Source organism: Euphorbia lathyris, chromosome 1 (genome assembly GCF_963576675.1).
Source record: "Euphorbia lathyris chromosome 1, ddEupLath1.1, whole genome shotgun sequence".
Lineage (NCBI taxonomy): Eukaryota > Viridiplantae > Streptophyta > Magnoliopsida > Malpighiales > Euphorbiaceae > Euphorbia > Euphorbia lathyris.
Window position 1 is genome coordinate 112,800,111 of NC_088910.1, and position 15,701 is coordinate 112,815,811.

Below are 15,701 nucleotides of genomic sequence, written 5' to 3' on the forward strand. Positions count from 1 at the left end.
TTAAAAAGAACAAGAAAGAAAAGAAAAAGAAAAACAAAACCCCAATAAAAACTAGAATTACTGAGCCAGAAGTTATGGCCACACTTATGGATTACGCTAGGCCAGGAGTGGCCGGTGTAACAAACAGTATAGTTAGACCCCAAATTAATGCAAACCAATTTGAAATTAAGCCTACGTTGCTTAATATGTTGTAAAATAACGTAACATTTTACGGGTTACCTAACGAAAATCCTAATACCCATTTGATAAATTTCTTAGAAATTTGTGACACTTTTAAAATACCGAATGTGACTGCAGAAGCAATCAATCTTCGCCTTTTTCCTTTTACTTTGAAGGATCGAGCCAAAGAGTGGTTAACTTCTATGCCAGCCGCAACATTTGAGACTTGGGAGTAATTAGCCCAAGCGTTTTTATCAAAAAATTTTCCTTTAGCAAAAACCGTAAGAGTCATTAAAGAGTTGACATCTTTTTCTCAAAATGATAATGAAACTCTTTATGAGGCTTGGGAACGTTTTAAAGAACTTCAACGTTTATGCCCACACCACCAATTGCCCGCCGAACTTTTAATGCAAACATTTTATAATGGACTAAATCCTACAACTAGAGGTTCATTGGACGCTATGTCTTGAGGGTTATTCATGAAGAAAACATCTGCCCAAGCAAGAGAGCTTTTGGAGGAAATGGCAATCAACAGCAGTATGTGGCCCGCGGAACGTGGACACGTACCATTAGCGAAACCATCATCCTCAACTACTTCATCAGTTAAAGATATAGTGAATCTTGATCCAGTAGCGATGTTGCAAGCCCAATTTTCTGCCTTATCGCACAAAATTGATAGGTTTATGACACCGTGTGATCTTAATGGTAAGCCAATCCAAACGGATGTAGATTATGAAGGGATGAGCGAAATTGAACAGGTAAATTTTGTCCAAGGGCAAAACCAAACTAATAACCCTTATTCCAATACATATAATCCTGGATGGAGAAATCATCCTAAGTTTAATTGGAGAGATAATAATAATAATACTAATGCTAATCAAAATCGTACCACTAATTATCAAAATCAATCAAGAGATACGATTAGCACTTTATCTTCTAAAATCGACAAATTTATTGATGCTATGAGCGGAAAAATAAGTAATCACGACGATGGTTTTAAACGGATCGAGAATAAATTCGATCAGCTTATTAAAAACAAATCATCTAGCATCCATAATTTGGAGATTCAAATTGGATAACTCGCTAAATCAATTCCATCCCGCAAAGAGGGAAGTCTTCCAAGCCATACGGAAGAAAATCCGAAAGAGCATGTTAAGGCTATCACTCTTCGTTCAGGGAAAAATTACTTAGGCCCGAAAATGCCCGGAAATTCGACCTTACCTGGAACTGATTTACCGACGCCCAAAGAAGATACATTAAAACAAAAAAATACACCAATTGACTCTAGTACAAAAACTTTTGTACCCAAACCACCTTTTCCACACAAAGTCCGCAATAAGGACTATGACAAACAACTTTTAACATTTTTAGATAAACTTAAGAATTTGCATATTAATTTGACGTTTATGGATGCGATTACACAAATTCCCAATTATGGTAAATTCCTTAAAGATTTAATTTCAAAGAAAATCAGTTGGGAAGGAATTTCATCCATTTCACTAACTGAAGATTGCAGTTCGATTGTGTCAAGCAATTTGTCCGCAAAACTCAAGGATCCCGGATGTTTTACCATTCCGTGTAAATTGGGAGATATTGAATTTCCCAGTTGTCTCTGTGATTTAGGAGCAAGCATTAACTTGATGCCTTTATCTATTTTTAATAAGTTAGGCTTAGAAGAAGACATCAAACGTACCAATATGGTTTTGCAATTAGCGGATCAAACCACTAAAAGACCATACGGTATAATTGAGGATGTTTTAGTTAAAGTTGACAAATTTATTTTTCCTACCGATTTCGTTATTTTAGATTTTGCTTATGACGTAAATTGTCCGCTAATCTTTGGTAGACCGTTCATGAACACGGGACGTGCTCTAGTTGACGTGTCGGAAGGGAAGGTAGTTTTAAGAATAGGAGATGATAAGATTGAGTTTGATATGAATCAAGCGATGAAATATCCTATGGAGGATTTCGCTTGTATGAAACTTGATTTAATTGAAGAATGTGTAAATGACATTGTTCAAAAAGAAGAAATAATAGAACCTATAATGAGTGAGGAACTAGAAGATAAGGACCCAGAACCGTTGATTCGAGAAGATGGACCAGTTCCGCCTTCAATTATAGTTCCACCTAAATTAGAACTTAAAGAATTACCAAGTCATTTGAGGTACGCTTTCTTAGGCGAAGGCGATTCTCTACCTATAATTATCTCTAACAAATTAACACAAGATCAAGAAGAGAAATTGAAAGAAGTTGTTAGAAATAGGATAGGAAGTATGGGTTGGCAAATTTCAGATTTAAAAGGTATTAATCCGAGCATTGTAATGCACAGAATTCACTTAAAAGAAGATAAGCCACCTAAAGCGGATATGCAAAAACGCCTAAATCCGAATATGAAGGAAGTAGTAAAAAATGAGATTACTAAACTTCTGGACAATGGAATCATCTACCCTATCTCGGATAGTGAATGGGTTAGTCCAATCCATTGTGTACCTAAAAAGGGAGGCATAACAGTTGTAAGGAATGAAGAAGGTGAATTAATACCTACACGAACCACCACTGGTTGGAGGGTTTGTATAGATTATAGAAATTTAAATAAAGCAACTAGGAAAGATCATTTTCCTCTTCCTTTCATTGATCAAATGATCGAAAGGATAGCTGGTCACGCTTTCTACTGTTTTCTAGATGGTTACTCCGGATTCTTTCAAATATACATTTACCCGGATGACCAAGATAAAACAACCTTCACATGTCCTTACGGAACATTTGCATATAGAAGAATGCCCTTTGGTCTATGTAACGCACCTGCAACATTTCAACGTTGTATGACTGCGATTTTTTATGATTTCATTGAAGATATCATGGAAGTTTTTATGGACGATTTTTCAGTTTATGGAGATTCTTTTGATTCGTGCCTAGAAAACTTGGATAAAGTTTTGTCTAGGTGTGAAGAAACAAATTTGGTATTAAACTGGGAAAAATGTCATTTCATGGTTGACGAAGGAATTGTTTTAGGTCACAAAATATCTGAAAAAGGATTAGAAGTGGACAGAGCAAAAACTTCAGTAATAGAGAAATTACCCCCTCCAACTACTGTTAAGGGAGTAAGATCATTTTTAGGACATGCCGGTTTTTACAGAAGATTTATTAAGAATTTTTCTGTAATTTCCAAACCACTCACTAATCTACTCATGAAATATTCCACCTTTGATTTTAATGAAGATTGCGTTAAAGCTTTCGAAACATTGAAAACAGCTTTAGTCAGTGCACCTATCATTGCTAAACCCGATTGGGATTTACCATTTGAAATTATGTGTGATGCAAGTGATTTAGCTGTCGGATGTGTTTTAGGACAAAGGAAGGATAAGAAACTTCATGTCATTTATTATGTAAGTCACACACTTTCCGGTGCACAATTAAACTACACCACAACTGAGAAAGAAATGTTAGCTGTAGTTTTTGCATGTGATAAGTTTAGGTCATATTTGTTAGGTTCGAAAGTTATTATCTACACTGATCATGCAGCATTAAGATATCTATTTGCTAAAAAGGATGCAAAACCGCGTCTAATTAGATGGGTTTTATTGTTACAAGAATTTGATATAGAAATAAAAGACAAAAGGGAGTAGAAAACCTTGTCGCCGATCATCTATCGAGACTTGAAGATGAGAACGGTCCCATAGGTGAAACTAACGGTATACGAGATGATTTCCCTGATGAACATCTCTATCAAATGAAAAGCGTCATGTCACCATGGTATGCAGATATTGCTAATTATCTTGCAGCCAATATTGTTCCGGAAGGATTAAATTTCCAACAAAAGAAGAAATTTTTCTTCGACATTAAACAGTATTTTTGGGAAGATCCTTTCTTGTTCAAAACTTGTGGTGACGGGATAATTAGGAGATGCGTTGGTGAAAATGAATATGAATCCATAATGTCGGAATGTCATTCTAGCTCTTATGGAGGACATAATGGAGCTACCAAAACAGCAGCTAGAATATTTGAATGTGGTTTCTTTTGGCCTACGATGTTTAAAGACGTCCGTTCATTTATTACTCGTTGTGATAAGTGCCAAAGAAAAGGAAATCTAGGAAGGAAAGATGAGATGCCCCTCACAACCATATTAGAAGTTGAAGTCTTCGATATGTGGGGAATAGATTTCATGGGACCTTTTCCCCCTTCTTTTGGTAAAACTTACATATTAGTTGCCGTTGATTATGTTTCAAAGTGGGTTGAAGCAATTGCAACCCCGACGAGCGATTCTAAAGTTGTCATTAATTTTCTTGACGATATATTTTGTAGCTTTGGTTGTCCGAGAGTCATCGTTAGTGATGGTGGTGCTCATTTTATAAACCGAAGTTTTGAAACACTTATGAAAAAATATGGAGTACGCCACCGCGTATCAACGCTATACCATCCTCAGTCAAATGGTCAGGCAGAGATATCAAATAGAGAACTCAAATGGATTTTAGAGAAAACAGTTTCATCCTCAAGAAAAGATTGGTCTTGTAAACTAAATAATGCGTTATGGGCATACCGTACTGTATTTAAAACACCAATCGGAATGACTCCATACCACTTAGTGTATGGGAAGGCATGTCATTTGCCAGTCGAATTAGAACATAAAGCCTATTGGGAGATTAGGGAACTTAACTTTGATTTACGACAAGCAGGTAAGAAACGTTTGCTCGATTTAAATGAGTTAGATGAGTTACGCCATCTATCTTACAAAAATGCAAAGATTTATAAAGAAAAAGTGAAAAAATGGCACGATGCCAAAATTAAAGTCAAACACTTTAATGTTGGGGATAAAATGTTGTTATTTAATTCACGACTTCGTTTATTTCCAGGAAAACTTAAGTCCAGATGGATAGGACCATATTTAGTCGTCAAAACATTCGATTATGGTTCTTTAGAACTGGAAGGTCCTAATGGAAAACTCCACGGAGTGATATGGGTGACGATAAGTTATAAATATAATATGCAATAACTCCGAATATATTCGGTTGACGATTTACTCTTGCAAAGACGACTATGTGTAGTTCGACCGACCCGTGAAGTACTTAGACTACGTGGTTCCTAGTCAAGGCGTGTCTAATGCCGGGGATCAGAAACTAGGGCTCGTAAGTTCCGTGGCTTGTCAATTCCTACGGTTTCCGGAGCGTCACTTTCGGTAAGGCAACACCTATATGACTCCCTAAAGATAGCCCGAATGGCGTCGGAAATCGCGTTCCCCTACACAATAGTCCATTATGAGTATCAAAACAAGTAATAAACATCAACACGTATACAGAAACGGAAATTGCAAATCATATATTATAAATATGGAGAGTAAGAATATAGAATACAACCAAGCCTAATACATAGGATGAGATCAAAGCTAATTAGCAAGTAAAGAGGGAAGAATCGGCCCTCGAAACTAGCCAACCGGACTCAAGGCCGTCTCTTAGGACTTGGAGGTGGAACTCTCGAGCTTGGTGACAGATGATGGAGCGGAACGTTGATGGAATGCCGGAATAACCGAACAAGCTCTCGAGGTGGGAGAGTTTTATTACATAAACTGAATCTATACTACAAAACTACACAACTATCTAAAAGAAGCAAAATGTAGCTATGTACAAGGTGTATATGGTAGAAGGTGATGTCTAAATGAGTGCTAGTCACTCTTATTTATACATCAAGCTAGGGGTAGAATTGTAACTTCATAAGGTACAAGTATGGAGCAACATTATTTGGTGTAGAAATCCCATGATACACCCCGCGTAAGGTGATACACGCCCCGCGTAAGTGCCCATTCCGTCAGAAATCTCCTGCATATGGACCAATTCTATGTCTAATTGTCTCAAATACGCCCTGCGTAGCTGAAGTACGCCCCGCGTAAATGAGTCTCTGATCTTTTTACGTTGAAGAACTACCTTTTACGCCCGCATAAATGGTGATACGCCCCGCGTATGGAGAGTTGACTCCGGGAGACAATGCAGTCTGACTTTAAGGATTAGGCCAGTCGTTTCCGACATGTGTCATACACCCCGCGTATGCTGAGTCATTTCCATATGGTGCCTGCGGATAAGGCAATTATTTCTGACACCATGTTTTACGCCCCACGTAAATGACGATACGCCCCGCGTAAATAATGATACGCCCCGCGTATTTGAGTAGATTTTCACTCCTTCCTCGTACCTGAAATACAAATCTTTGAGAGCCGAGTTAGCTTGATGTTTTATTTTCTAATATTAATAAAAAATAAGAAAAATTAACCGAAAGTAAGGAATTTATTTTTATTTTGTTATTTTATTAAAACACTCTATTTTTGTAATTAAACTTATTTATTTCTTCTAAAATTAAACCGTAAATCACGCTAAAAGATAGGGACGAAACGCCCCTATCAAACCTCCTCGGACTTTAAAGTTTTACTTGTCCTCAAGTAAAAGAAATCGAAAGACAAGGGATTGAGATAATTGAGAAACAAACCGAAGGTTGGTTTTACCAAGTGCGTGATTTCAAAGTTACAGTTTTATGCAAAGATTTCGGTAAGTACCTACGCAAGCAATTGAGTACAAAAACTTATTTGAGACCTCCATGATTAAGTTTAATAGGCGATATTAACGGGAGCCGATCATCTTTTGAGAACTTGGTAGTACCTCACCAAGGAATTTCACTCTTATGCTCAATTTTTGGTGGTCGGTGTTTTAGCACTCTTCTTTGCACTTACTCGAAGTCACTTTGAGTTTGCATTTTCATCCGGGTTTTTCCTCCTATGTTATGGTCTCGGCAATATTAAAAATGAACCCGGAGGGGGTTGTAATGTGGGTGGCTTTTTAGTGGTTAATTTTTGAAAACCCGCGTTTAAATACCATTTTGATGATCGCACCGTATTTTTATTTTGGCCTTGGCGAGTTCATAAGATATAACTCGAAATTGCTCGGGTAGAGCTTGAGAATGCCTTTTTGCTCTTTATTGTATTTTTCTTTTTCGTTTGAGAGCGGCACAAAAACGATTTCGAAAGCTTTTGGTGCTTATTTGTCAAGGCCTTTGGCTTATTTCGGGTAATTTTGGTGCGATTTGATCTTGTTGGTATTTAAACAAGACGAAAAAGGGTTAAATGTTAAAAAGGGTATTAACAATAAAAAGTCGGTTAATAGGCTCGAGGGGGTTTCCTAGAGGTTAATGAAAACGAGAAAAATAATTTAAGAAAAGAATTAGACTAAGTGAGTTCGTTTCATCATCTATTGCCATTTTAACCAAAATAAGTGTACTAATCCCGGCATTAGGTGCAAACTCTATGAGTCAAGAGAAGTCAAAGCTCTCGAAAAGATGTGAAAGAGATAGAGTTCTCGTACGAACTCTTTTAGGCTCAAAAATACCTCACAAAGATTCGGGTTTAAATTGTGTACTATCAAGTCTTCGCTAAATTCTCAACTATCCCATTTTTATTGCCTTTTTAAAGTTCATTATGGAGGTGACATGTGAGTTAGGACTCAATGCTTTTGTTTAGTACTAGCCTAAGCTTTTCATAAATTCCCTAACTTCAAAACCAAGACTAAAATTTCTCAATTAAACCATCCTTTGTGTTCCGATGTTTTTATTTTTAACGATAAATAACGGAACTTTAATTAATTTCCGAGGGAGGTGTAGCGTGTCGGAAGAATTTCAAGAGTTAATAAATTTGTTTAATTATTTTGATAATTATTTGATTTTTATTTTTGTTTTTGTTAGTGCAAACCAAACTAAAAGTGCGGGGTTGCACGTCCCTCCGCGTTATTAAAATGACGCCTATTCCAAGGGCGTCGCAAAAAGAAAACAAAACAAAAACAAAAATAAAGAATGAGCTGAAAAAGGGACCCTGAAGGTCAGATCCTACGCGAGGCGTATCCCTGGGGGCGCCCCACGTAGAAGAGGCTTTTTAAGTGCACCGGGGCCAGAGACTCAGATACGCGGGGTGCATGTAGAGGGACGCCCCGCGTGTTCCGAGCTCTGAGCCATCTTATTATGGAAAAGGTGGAGCACGCGGGGCGTAACAGGGATACATCCCGCGTGAATGTTATTAACTCACGCAAAAACAGAAATAACAAGCACGGTGCGCGGGGTGTATAGGTGTGTACGCCCCGCGTGGCTTATTCTCCTTTAGATAAAGTGGGATTTTTTTTAAAAGAAATGACATGCGGAAAATAAAAGTTGGGAAAGAAAACTCCCTTATTCGAGCTTGGGTTGCCTCCCAAGAAGCGCTACGTTATAGTCGGTGAGCTCGACTTAGCATTTCCTCCTAGGTGTATGCTTCCATTCGCGTTAGAAATGCAAATTCTTGAATAAACAATCCGTACCTACAAAACGGATTGTTAGCTTCAAAAGAATTTAACAAAAACCAAAAACTATATTTACAGAAATTATTGAAGAGTTTCGTTTGCTCCCTTTTTGACTCCTTTGGTAGTTCAAAAAGAGTGAAATATTCCGAGGTAGAAGGAACCTCAAACTCTTCTAGCTTTGGATTTATTTCCATGGGCCCGCACACAACCGGCTTATCGATTAGGATTTCCGGCTCCTCGCAGTTGAGACATCCTACATGACTTGGGGACTCCTCTTGAGAGGGCTCAATTAACTCGACCCCTACAATTTGACCACCCAGATTGGCGTCTCGAATTGATTCGTCCGCGGTTGAATCAATACGAGACGTCAATCTAGTGATTTGATTTCCCAAATCCCTGCAATATGCCTCATTGTTAGATAATCTCACTTGAATATCTTTAAGGATAGAGATTACCACATCAAATTGCGAGGGAGATTGTTGGTGCGAACATTCGTCATCCATGAGATCGTCCCACAAATGACAACTATGATACCATGGAGAAGATTATTAGTATGAAACAAAATAAATTATTCACAAAAAGAAAGTAATATGTACAAATGCTTAGACTAACAATAAAACGTTTTTGACTAATATTGCAAGAAATTATAAATCCCCGACAACGGCGCCAAAAACTTGGTAGGTGTTTCGCCTAGTGGTAGAGTTTCTACGACGAAATATATATATTATGATGAGTGCGGACTCTATGTCTACGGATATGATCTTTATAAATTACTTAACTCTACTAGACGCTACGACTACTTAGGGGCAAGTGTACCCCGTCGTATCAAGTAATAATCCGGTTAAGACCGGGTATCGAATCCACGGGATTTATAACTGCAAGTATTAAACGACTCGGTTTTATACGTTATTTAAGCGGTGAATACTTTGAGTTGGTGTGAGACACAACTACAAACTACTCCTAACCTATTGGTGAGACAGATTTATGTAACGGAAAACTCTAAGGAATGATATGGGTGACGATAAGTTATAACTATAATATGCAATAACTCCGAATATATTCGGTTGACAATTTACTCTTGCAAAGACGACTATGTGTAGTTCGACCGACCCATGAAGTACTTAGACTACGTGGTTCCTAGTCAAGGCGTGTCTAATGCTGGGGACCAGAAACTAGGGCCCGTAAGTTCCGTGGCTTGTCAATTCCTACGGTTTCCGGTTTGTCACTTCCGGTAAGGCAACACCTATATGAGTCCCTAAAGATAGCCCGAATGGCGTCGGAAATCGCGTTCCCCTACACAATAGTCAATTATGAGTATCAAAACAAGCAATAAACATCAACACGTATATAGAAACGGAAATTGCAAATCATATATTATAAATATGGAAAGCGTAAATGCGGAGTACAACCAAGCCTAGTACATAGGAAGAGTGCAAGCTAGTTAGCAAGTGAAGAGGGAAGAATCGGCCCTCGGAACTAGCTAACCGGACTCAAGGTCGTCTCTTAGGTCTTGGAGGTGGAACTCTCGAGCTTGGTGGATGAGGATGGAACGGAACTTTGACGAATGACGGATCAAATGAACAAGCTCTCAAGGTGGTAGAGTTTTATTACATAAAAACTGAATCTAAAACTAAAACAACAAGAATTCTATCAAAAGAAGTAAAATGTAGCTATGTACAAGGTTTCAAGAGATGTCTAAATGAGTGCTAGTCACTCTTATTTATACATCAAGCTAGGGGCAAAAATGTAACTTCACAAGGTATAAGTATGGAGCAACATTATTTGGTGCAGAAAACCCATGATACGCCCCGCGTAAGGTGGTCTACGCCCCGCGTAAGTGCCCATTCCGTTAGAAATCTCCTGCATGTGGACCAATTCTATGTCTTGTTGTCTCAAACACGCCCTGCGTAGCTGAAGTACGCCCCGCGTAAATGAGTTTCTGAGATTTTATAGCTTGAATTGGAGCTTTTACGTCGTGCGTAGCTGAAGTACGCCCCGCGTAACAGATGATACGCCCCGCGTAAAAGATGATACGCCCCACGTATGGAGAGTTGACTCCGGGAGACAATGCAGTCTGATTTTCAGGATTAGGCCAATTATTTCTGACATGTGTCATACGCCCCGCGTATGGTGGCATACGCCCCGCGTATGCTGAGTCAATTCCACATGGTGTCTGCGGATAAGGCAATTATTGCTGACACCATGTTTTACGCCCCACGTAAGGGATGATACGCCCCGCGTAAAGGATGATACGCCCCGCGTATTTGAGTAGATTTTTGCTCCTTGCTCGTACCTAAAATAAAAATCTTGCGAGCCGAGTTAGCTTGACGTTTTTATTTCCTAAACTAATCAAAAACATGGAAAATTAACTGAAAGTACGAAATTTATTTTTATTTCTTTATTTTATCAAAACGCTTTATTTTTGTAATTAAACTTATTTATTTCTTCTAAAATTAAACCGTAAATCACGCTAAAAGATAGGGACGAAACGCCCCTATCAAACCTCCTCGGACTTTAAAGTTTTACTTGTCCTCAAGTAAAAGAAATCGAAAGACAAGGGATTGAGATAATTGAGAAACAAACCGAAGGTTGGTTTTACCAAGTGCGTGATTTCAAAGTTACGGTTTTATGCAAAGGTTTCGGTAAGTACCTACGCAAGCAATTGAGTACAAAAACTTATTTGAGACCTCCATGATTAAGTTTAATAGGCGATATTAACGGGAGCCGATCATCTTTTGAGAACTCGGTAGTACCTCACCAAGGAATTTCACTCTTACGCTCAATTTTTGGTGGGTCAGTGTTTTCGCACTCTTCTTTGCACTTACTCAAGATCATGTTGAATTTGCATTTTCATCCGGGTTTTTCCTCCTATAACATGGTTAGGCAACATTAAAAATGAACCCGGAGGGGGGTTGTAATGTGGGTGGCTTTTTAGTGGTTAGTTTAAAAAGACTCAAGTTCCAAAATACCGTTTTGTGATTGCACCGTGTTTTTATTTATTTCGGTCTTGGCGATTTTTACAAAATATACTTCAAAATTGCTCGGGTGGAGCTTGAGAATGCCTTTTTGTTTTTATTGTATCCTTTGTTTTGATAGAGGCACAAAAACAATATTTTGAAGGCTTATGGTGCTCGTTTGTTAAGGCCGTGACTTTTTCCAAGTGATTTGAGTGCAAATTGATTTTGTCGGTATTCGAACAAGAGGAAAAAGGATTAAATGTTACAAGGGTGTTAGCAAAGAAGTTGGTTAATAGGATCAAGGGGATTTCCTAAGGGTAATGAAAACGAGAAAAATATATTAAGAGAAATTAGCCTAAGTGAGTTCATTTTATCATCTATTGCATTTTTATCAAAAATAAGTGTACTTAACTCGGTATTAGATGCAAATTCTATGAGTCGAGTGAAGTCAAAGCTCTCGAAAAATTGTGAAAGAAATAGAGTTCTCGTGCGAACTCGTTTAGGCTCAAAAATACCTCACAAAGATTCAAGTTTAAATTGTGTACTATCGAGTCTTCGCTAAATTCTCAACTATCCCATTTTTATTGCCTTTTCAAAGTTCATTATGGAGATAACATTTGGGTTAAGACTCAATGCTTTAGTTTAGTACTAGCCTAAACTTTTCATAAATTCCCTAACTTCAAAACCAAGACTAAAATCTCTTAATTGAATCATTCCTTTATGTTCCGACGCTTTTATTTTTGTCGACAAATAACAGAACTTTAGTTAATTTCCGAAGGAGGTGTAGCGTGTCGGGAAAAATTAGAAGAGTTAATAAATTAGTTTAATTATTTTTTTGTTTATTTTATTTTTATTTTTGTTTTTGTTAGTGCAAACCAAACTAAGAGTGCGGGGTTGCACGTCCCTCCGCGTTATTAAAATGACGCCTATTCCAAGGGCGTCGCAAAAAGAAAACAAAACAAAAACAAAAATAAAGAATGGTAATCGTCCCACGGAATTCGTTTCAAAGTTAATGGTAATCGATGTAAAATCTATTACGAAAATATTCCACAAATAGAAATTTCATTCGTAACAAGATTTTCTGACGTATAAATCACTCAGTTTTTCGATCACAGTTTATTTTGTTTTATTTTCTTTTTATATTTTTGTTCATTTTATTTTATTTTATTTTATTTTATTTTTTTTATTTTATTTTTTTTCAAATGCCAATTTTTGTGATTAGATAACTTTATGTTATGATTTATATGCATAAAATATGTTTATTTCATAATTTTAGATTTGATTTTAGGAATTTAGAGTGAAATTGAAGTCTCAGGCAATTCTCTGCCGAGAATTCTATTTTTCAGATTTGTCCAAATAGGTTAGATTTTCTCTGAACTTACCGAGAATAATAAATTCTCTATCGTGAATCAGGACATGGCTTACGACGCTTGATTTCCGCAAGGAAATCAGCGTGTCGCGACCGCGAATTCAGAATTCTCGGTCGCGACACGCGTAATTCCTGCACATTTAAGTCTGAAACATCCTAACCTTTCGACGAACCTCTTGACAAATGAAACCTTAAGTTTTTTCGTTCCCGAGAGGTGTAATTTTATACCTTTTCATGATTAAAACAACACCTCTTTTCATCTAAAACTCTTATAAATTAGTCCTGGAGGATTCAAGTTCTGATTACAATTCTTTTCATCTTTATCAGACCTCTGATTTCTTCAAAACACCATTTTTCATTTAGTAACAGAAACTTTGTTTCCTTCAAACCAACACCATGCCTACCAAATACAAACCTTCAAGGCACAATGCTGCCTCAAGCAACAAACGCCATGACTTATCCAAGCGATATGGGGCGCCCTTTCCTATCTTCAATCACGATGAAGGTAGGCGTTATTGGAATCTCCGTTACAAATTCTTCACCGGAATGTTGTATATGGATGAATTTCTTAACATCCAATTAGGCATTACTGATGACATGAGCCGCTATATGGAACGCCTAGGGTGGACAAAATTCGCCCAAATGCGATTTCCAATAATAGGCGACTGGATACTCGAATTCTTCTGTACCGTGCGTTTCACTAACAAATGCCGAGTACGTCTCAGTTTTCGTCGAGAAGGCGAAATCTTTACTTTCGGTTATCCCGAGTTGCATGCATGGTTTGGTTTTCCCCCGAGGGATACAATCAAACGTCATCCTGGACGAGACATGACATCCTCGGACATTTGGAGAATGCTCACTGGATTCTGGCGATTCAATTCAAAACTCGCCTATAATCACTCTTTTCGCTCCAACACCATACTGTATCTGCACAAATTCCTGTGTCACAGTTTATTCGGTCGCACATTCAGTAGTGTGGTTCGTGACACATATCTTTATGTTCTTGGAGATATATTCCAGGGAAATGGAGTAGATTCTTCAAAGATTCTGATGGAGGGTCTTGTCGCCGCTTCTCGATCCAAGGATAAGAAGATTGGGTTCGGCAATATAATCTGTGGAATAATTCTTGGTACAAAGGGTACCATTGATATTCCCTGGAGTGATGATGAATTCTTCTCGACAATTGACTATGAATTTCTCGAGCACGAAGGACTTGTAAAACGTGTCTTTCGAGCAGGGCCTCACTTTCTGTCTGCACCGGAACGTGAAACTTTCGTGCAGTTTCAAATTGATCGTATTAAGGCCAGAAATATCCCGTTTGATAGGGATGAGTATATAGAATAGTTAGGTTATAGTTTTTCTTTTTGTGCATATTTTGTGTGTTTTTGTATTATTTGGTTTCATTCTTTGTTTTTTTAATTTTTGTTTTATTCAATAAAGTTCTATTTCATTTTAGTTCATTTATTAATTTTACAAAGGTTAGATGTATGTTTGATTCCATTTCTTATATAATCATGGTTAAATCTATATAAAATCTATAATATTGAACAATCATGGTTTTCTTGATTAAAACATATATTCACACTTAATCCAATTTTCACAAACTTCATTCATTGAGTTTAAAACATTAATTCATTCAATTGACTAAGTTCCTATAATTAATATATATTTATATGCACTTATTATGCACTTAATATGATTCTTTTAACTTATATGAATAAATGAACATTTAAGTTTCATTAATTATTCATAAACCAATTTATTACACTTTAATTCAATTTATTAAGGTTAATCCTTTGGTTTTCCTTGCAATTAATGTCATTTATTTTAGTTTTTAAGTGTAGAGACACTTTATATTAAGTTCAGGAACCAAATCATCAACAAAATTGCACAAACCATGTCAATAGGCACCCAAATAGGCCATTTTGACCAATTCTCTACTGAGAATTAATAATTCTCGGTATGAGCAGCAAAAACGGACGAATTTCAGGAGGAGAATTCCCTGAAAATCGCGTGCCGCGGCCGTGGCTTTGCTATTCGCGGTCGCGACACGCGTAATATGTGCCCTTTTGATTCCGATTTTGCCACTATTTTTGCCTCTTCCTATTCCTATTCTACCTATACATTCACCTAATCACCCTATATAACCCTACCTCTTACACAAACCTCACATCACCTCTATTTTTACCCAATCCCTTACTCCAAACTCTTCCCCAAAAACCTACTTTTACTCTTCCCAATTTATTCACTCCAATTTCTATCCTCTTTTCTATTTCAATCACTTCCAATTCAAACCCCCAAACTCATCTTCAAGCTTTACTCTTTCTCTCAATTCCTTTTTCTTCTTCTTCTTCTTCTCAAACCCTAAAACACACTAAACACCACTACCATGGTTAGGACTAAGCGTGTTGGTAACAAGCCCGCTGTTACGGAAGCTAATCGCCTTCGGGTTCAATGTGGAGCTTATTTCGACATCGCTTCGGAGGAGGAAGCCGTTCGTTTCATACATTTTTCACAAGCCGACCGCCAATTTGTGGATATGCACTTCTTAGACTTCCATTCGGTACGAACATTGAATTTCTCTACTCGAATTGATGCTTTTATTGAGGCGTTGGGTTGGCAAGAATTCGTTAATATGCGTTTTCCGCGTATTAATGAATATGTGGTGGAATTTTTGGTCACTTTGACCATGAACAAGAAGAAAACCTCAATCTCTTTTAGGAATAATGGTATCACATACACCATTGATTATGAAGCAATGGGAAATATGTTTGGTTTCCCTACTTCTAATTTTTATGATAAGCCTAAGGATTTTGATAATGATGCTGTTTGACAAACTCTTTCGGACCAAGACTATTTTAATTCCAAAAACACTTCAAGCAAGTTGATTAAGGACAATTGTGTGTTCTACTT

General features: G+C 37.4%; 1 non-coding gene across 1 annotated transcript; it reads right to left on the reverse strand.

Annotated features, from left to right (window-relative positions):
- Nucleotides 1-443: 443 nt before the first annotated feature.
- Nucleotides 444-550, reverse strand: LOC136216007 (small nucleolar RNA R71). The gene has a single exon (XR_010683005.1). It is a non-coding gene; the product is annotated as a small nucleolar RNA R71 (small nucleolar RNA).
- Nucleotides 551-15,701: the final 15,151 nt, after the last annotated feature.